The sequence below is a fragment of the Populus alba genome, chromosome 1 (genome assembly GCF_005239225.2).
Source record: "Populus alba chromosome 1, ASM523922v2, whole genome shotgun sequence".
NCBI lineage: Eukaryota > Viridiplantae > Streptophyta > Magnoliopsida > Malpighiales > Salicaceae > Populus > Populus alba.
Genome location: NC_133284.1, coordinates 8,315,216 through 8,321,374, shown reverse-complemented (window position 1 = coordinate 8,321,374; position 6,159 = coordinate 8,315,216). Strand labels below are relative to the sequence as shown.

At 35.8% G+C, this 6,159-nt stretch overlaps 1 pseudogene; it reads left to right on the top strand.

Moving 5' to 3' along the window:
- Window positions 1-2,495: 2,495 nt before the first annotated feature.
- LOC118033883 (3-oxoacyl-[acyl-carrier-protein] synthase I, chloroplastic-like) lies at window positions 2,496-5,956 on the top strand (annotated as a pseudogene).
- The last annotated feature ends 203 nt before the right edge of the window (window positions 5,957-6,159 follow it).

Sequence of the window (6,159 nt, the reverse complement as noted above, 5' to 3'; positions counted from 1 at the left end):
CCTCAGTGCTCACGGTCGCGGCTTCCTTTTCTGGTTATCGTGATTTTAAACGTGACGAGCCAACAACGATCTCCTCAACAGCTCACGGCTTCGAGCTTCCTCTGCAGTCTTCATTAACAGCGGCCAACGTTCTATCTTCAACAGCAGCAGGCGACATCGAGCGGTCGATTCAGCTCATCATCATCATTTTCACCAGCATTTAGGAAAAGGTCAGTCCTCATGTGTATAGCACTAATTATTTTTACTGCTTTCCATTTATTCTGTCATTTACCCTTTCGGTTTTCTATTCAGATACTGGGATGATCCAGAGGTTCCAAAATTTCATTATGGCTCTCACTATTCTAGTGCTGGAATTGTTCTCTTCTACCTTCTACGCCTTCCACCATTTAGTGTAGAGAATCAAAAGTTGCAGGGTGGTCAGTTCGATCATGCTGATCGCTTTCAACAGTATTCGAGATACTTGGTTAAGTGCAGCAGGGAAAGGAAACACGTCTGATGTTTGATTCTTCTTCTACAGGACTGACTCTGACTCTGAAAATTGGACTGACTGCTTTCAAGTCATTAGCTTTATAAGATCATAAAACATCTATGTTAATTTAAAAAAAATTGATCTTAATTGTGTCCATGTTTACTATTCAAGAGATGCATAAATCTACTATTTAGTTTCTTGATTTTTAAATTTGTTACACTTGATCCCTTTTGTTTTTAGATTTTTTATTTAGATTCAAACTTCATTTGTTTTACATTGTAGTCCTTAGATTTTAAGAGAAAAGAGAGTCCTGAAAAATCTTAGGGAGAAAAAAACCCTTGAGTGGCTATATTTTAGCCATCAATATTTTTTATTTTTGTGATTATAGATTCAGTTTTGAGATACAAACTCAATAGAGATGATTTCTAAAAAAATATCTTCAATGATTTTTAAAAAAAAATAGATCAGGAGCCTGGGAATTTTTTTTTAATTTGATTTAATTATGAGTTTTTATATTAATTAGAATGTATTTTTTATATAAAAAAACAAGGTTATGAAGGTTTAAGAGACATTTTTTATATTATTTTTTTGGATGAAAAAAACAGGTGGGATCTTGGTTTTCAGGATTCAAAATCCTGTACCTCAGTTTTGTAATCAATAAAGATATTTTTTAGTGACAAAAAAAGACGGCAGATGAATGACATATCATTTTTTCTAATTGTAAAAAAAAAAAAAAATATCAAGGCAGGTGACACACTAATAATAAAAAATAAAAAAAAGTGCGCGGGCCTCAATTCTCACGTGGACTAGTAGCGCAATCCCGCTCTCCCAGCCAATGCAGTCCTGACCCTTCATAAGTTCATATTAACTTGGAATCCAACCCATAACCTAACATAAATAACAGGTGTTCTCTATTATAGACATGGCTTCAACGTCGAGACTTGCTCGGTTCTAGATTTCAAATTTCTCTCAAGAACAAGGTGTGTAAGGCTTTTAACTATAATATAATTTAATTGATATATAAATTAAAGAATATACATATATATATATATATATATATATATATAAAAAATCAAAACACCATGGGTTTTCATTTCAGGAAAGTCAAGGCAGCCGGCCCTTGACCCGGAACTAAACTGTCCACAGTTGTCAAGATGGTGACATTAAACTGTAGGAGGACATGGAAGAGTAGGGATGTCAAGGTCCTGCATGCAGAAATCGGAATTTGATCATAGGTAGAATCGACGGGATCGCATAGGCTTACCGATCCTATTAATCTTACAGTTACAAGGCAGAATACGAATGTTTATTTGTGATTAATTCTTCCTATTTTGGTATAATTCATTTTCAAATTTAATTTTGTTTTAATTAAGGCCTTTTTTTCCGGTTTATCTTATCAATTTCGAGTATTTGTCTATTTCTATCATTATTTAATATTTTTAATAAATAAAACCATTAAACACAATCAGGTAAATAACCTGAGTTGCGAGATCAATTATCTTAATTTATTTTTGTTTTTTAATTTTTTCAGTTTTGTCTATAGTTATTGTTAATAATTATTTTTTCATTTATTAACATAGATAATCCTTGATTTATTTAAATAAATATACATATAATTTTTTTTATTTACAGTTAGAATTTTTCATTTAAAAAAATGCCAAAGAAAACTTGCCTATTTAGTGTTTTTATTGGAAAAAAATATTTGACCGTAGAGAAAGAGCGGGTAAAAGAAGCTAAATTCAACTATTTATGGGTATGGATACTTTTTAGTTTTTATTGTGGATGTTATCTGAAGGAAATATCTTTAATGTTCAAAAAATATCTAGCACTTTGTATTTTATCTTTTTAAATTAAATTACATGTATTGATGGACAACTATATTAAGATTATTATATTTTATAGGATCTAGAAAAAAGTGAAAATAATATATTAAAATAAAAAATCCATATCCATTTTAATATACTATTACTGCGTAGCATGGTTGGCTTGATTTAAATCAATAAAATATAAAATGATGATAGATACTTCGATATTTCCCTCTTTTTTTATATAACCAAAACTCCAAAAAAGGTGGAAGATGTAATTAACCGGGTCCGACATGATCGACGATAAGCTATAGACAAAGCAGATGGGAAGTGCCAGCCAAAGTTCCAAACGTTGGTTGTTCAAGCCGGTAGTTAAACCGGCTTGAACTGAAAGAGAAACTAAAACTGTTTTGGCTTCTATCGCCGACGAATTGTTGGTGGCGGATTCTCCAATCTTAAATCAAACCAGCAAACAAGACTCGTTCTTTGTTAAGTCCTTCTCTGCCTATGACAACCCAAAGTTGAACTAGTTTTTAAATCACTCAAGCTTTACACAGAGGAGAAGGAGAGAGACATGGCAGGCATTGCTGGTGCAGCTTGTTCTTCTAATGTACTGTTTGGAAGCAGAGAAGTAGGGAGCGATGGAGCTTCTCTGGCACAGTTTAGGGGGCTTAGACCAGTTGAAAACATGCAACTGGCTCCAACTGGGAGCGAGCCAAGTGGGTCCATTTCTACTTCTGGTATGAGTCTATCTGTGCTTCATTTTTTTTTTCCAACCTTGCAATGCACCTGAAATGAAAAATTATGATGCTATTTAGAAATGTTTTGATAGTCTATAGAATGCAGCCAGCAACATAGGAGCCGAAAGAAAATGTCAGGACTAAGACTGTTCTCGTGCCTCTGCCAAGAGTTGGAAAAGAAAAACCCAGTTATAACAATGTTTTGACGCATGATTAGAATTGGAAATTATGTTTGTGATTATTAATTTTCTTGGTCGTAGGTCCGTCTTCCTGGTAATTTTTCTACCTTAAGATGGTAGATGAACTAGTAAGCCTAGTTTTGTTCAAAATGATTTTCAATTTTTTCACTTTGACCTTTTATCAGATTTAACTCATACTGCATTTACCATGTTCAGCTTCAAAATCAAGAACAATTAGAGCCATGGTATCTCAAACTGTTTCAGCTCCCAAGCGTGAAAAAGATCCCAAAAAACGAGTTGTCATTACAGGAATGGGACTAGTCTCAGTTTTTGGTAGTGGCATCGATACATTCTATGACAAGCTCCTGGAAGGAGAGAGTGGGATCAGCCTAATTGATAGGTTCGACGCTTCGAGTTTCTCTGTTCGTTTCGCTGGTCAGATTCGTGATTTTTCTTCCAAAGGATACATTGATGGTAAAAATGATCGCCGTCTTGGTGATTGCTGGAGGTACTGTCTGGTTGCTGGCAAGAGGGCCCTTGAAGATGCCAACCTTGGCTCTGAAGTGCTTGAAAATGTGAGTTTTTGTTTGCTAAGTGTGGTTCATCTATTTTAGATTTAAGATGCGTTTGAGATTATAGTATAATTATGATTTAAAGTATTTTTCGTTTAAAAATACTTTAAAATAATATTTTTATTATTTTTAAAAAATTATTTTTGATATCATCATATTAAAATATTAAAACATGAGTTCAACATGGTTAGCTATAGATAAGGATTAATAGGCCTAATTACTCCATCTCAACTGCTTGCGCGACTGCAAATTACTGCTTCTACTCGGCTGCTAATCACATTAGAAGAGGTGAAGCAGACATCATGGTAGCTGGGGGAACAGAGGCTTCAGTCATTCCTACTGGTGTTGGTGGTTTTATAGCTTGCAGAGCACTGTCTCAACGAAATGAAGACCCTAAGAAAGCTTCAAGGCCTTGGGACAAGGATCGTGATGGTTTTGTCATGGGCGAAGGCTCTGGAGTGCTGGTGAATCTGTACAACTACATACTCCATTGTATTTGAGTACCTATTAATTCACTCAGCTTGTATACATATCAGTAGCATTTCATCATTCCGAATTTTATTGGAACTATTTTTCTTCTATGGTAATAGATAATGGAGAGCTTAGAGCATGCAATGAAAAGAGGAGCTAATATAATAGCAGAATATTTAGGAGGTGCTGTGACTTGTGATGCTCATCACATGACAGATCCCCGTTCAGATGGCCTCGGAGTTTCAACTTGCATAGCCAAAAGTTTGGAAGATGCCGGAGTTTCCCCTGAGGAGGTAGGAGTAAATTTCTTGACTGGAAGGAAACCTGAAGTACACTTTTCTTGAGATAAATTATCTTCCCCACTGTTCTGGATCCGATTATGAAGCTGGCCTGATTTCTGATTTACAGGTGAACTATGCTAATGCTCATGCAACATCAACACTAGCAGGGGATTTGGCTGAGGTTAATGCAATCAAGAAAGTCTTTAAGAACACTTCTGAGATCAAGATGAATGGGACTAAGGTAAGGTACTGTGCAGCTAGATTTTGCAATATCCCAGCGAATACGAATTGGATTCTACAGAAATCCTTTTTTATATATATAAACGAAAAGGTCTCATTGATCAAATAGGAACAAGTAGGAGAATATCCTACTACAAAAACAAGAACCAGAATTTGGTCACAAAGCAAGCTAGGAAAAATCCCACTGTCTACAAATAGAAGCTAAACTAGGATTCAAGATAGCCTCCTCCAGCAGCTTTGTTTTGTACAATCTACAGAAGACAACCTGACCAATCCATTTTACAGTGATCATGCTGGATAACATCATTAATGCTAGCTAATTTGGTCTTTTCTTGTCTTAGTCAATGATTGGACATGGTCTTGGTGCTGCTGGTGCATTAGAAGCCATAGCAACTATAAAAGCAATCAACACTGGATGGCTTCGCCCAACTATCAATCAAGATGTATGTACCATCATCCTAATTTCTCTTACTCGTGTCATTCTCCACATTAGTTTACTCCAATATTTCCTAATGCTTTTCATGTTCTGTATTACTCAACCCTGCAGAATATTGAGTACTGAACATAAAGTAGCCCTTTTGATCATTCCATTTGCTCTAATAACTATGTATCATGAGAAGAGATTCTGTGTTTTGGAAGTCAATAATACAACTTTCTTGTTGTCTTCTCTTCGGTGCTCTTGTTTGTAGACAGCACCATTGGTGTTGGGACTACATCAATAGTGGTTGTTTTCCCATTGACCATGGAAATATTGGCGCACAGATGCCATACTCTCGTAGTTTTTCAATAGACACGCGGCTACCACAGACAGAAAAAGAAAAGCCATGAATCCCTTACAGGTCATGTGGCCAGCCAACATATATATCAATAATCAATATATATGGGAGTTCATTAAGCTCGGATTCTTTTAGGTTGCTGGTCATGGAGACCACGCCTATGTTCATCTGGCCAAGCTACGTGCTGGCCAGGCTACGATCTACTTGTTTTTTTATCGTTCCTTTTGATGGCAACATCATGACTATTTGGCTAAGTTGTGCGCTAGTCCGATCATGATCTCCTCAATTATACCGAATTATTCTTTTTAACGACAATGTCGTGTTCATATGGCCAAGCTACACTATCTAGGTTGAGAGCTTATTATGCTCGATTACTCTTTTTGATGGCAGCACCATATCCATCTGGCCAAGTCGTGCAGGCCAGGCCTAAAGCATTTTACACTCTGCTTTTATTTTTAAAGCAATGCCATGTCCATCTGGCCAGGCTGCGTGTTGATCAGACCATGAAAATTTCATGCTTCGTTGTTATTTTTTTTATGGCAATGCCATGTGTATACGCGCCAAGCTACATGTTGGTCATAACTATTTCAAGCAAGTTGTTAATTTTTTTTTTAATTAACATGGGT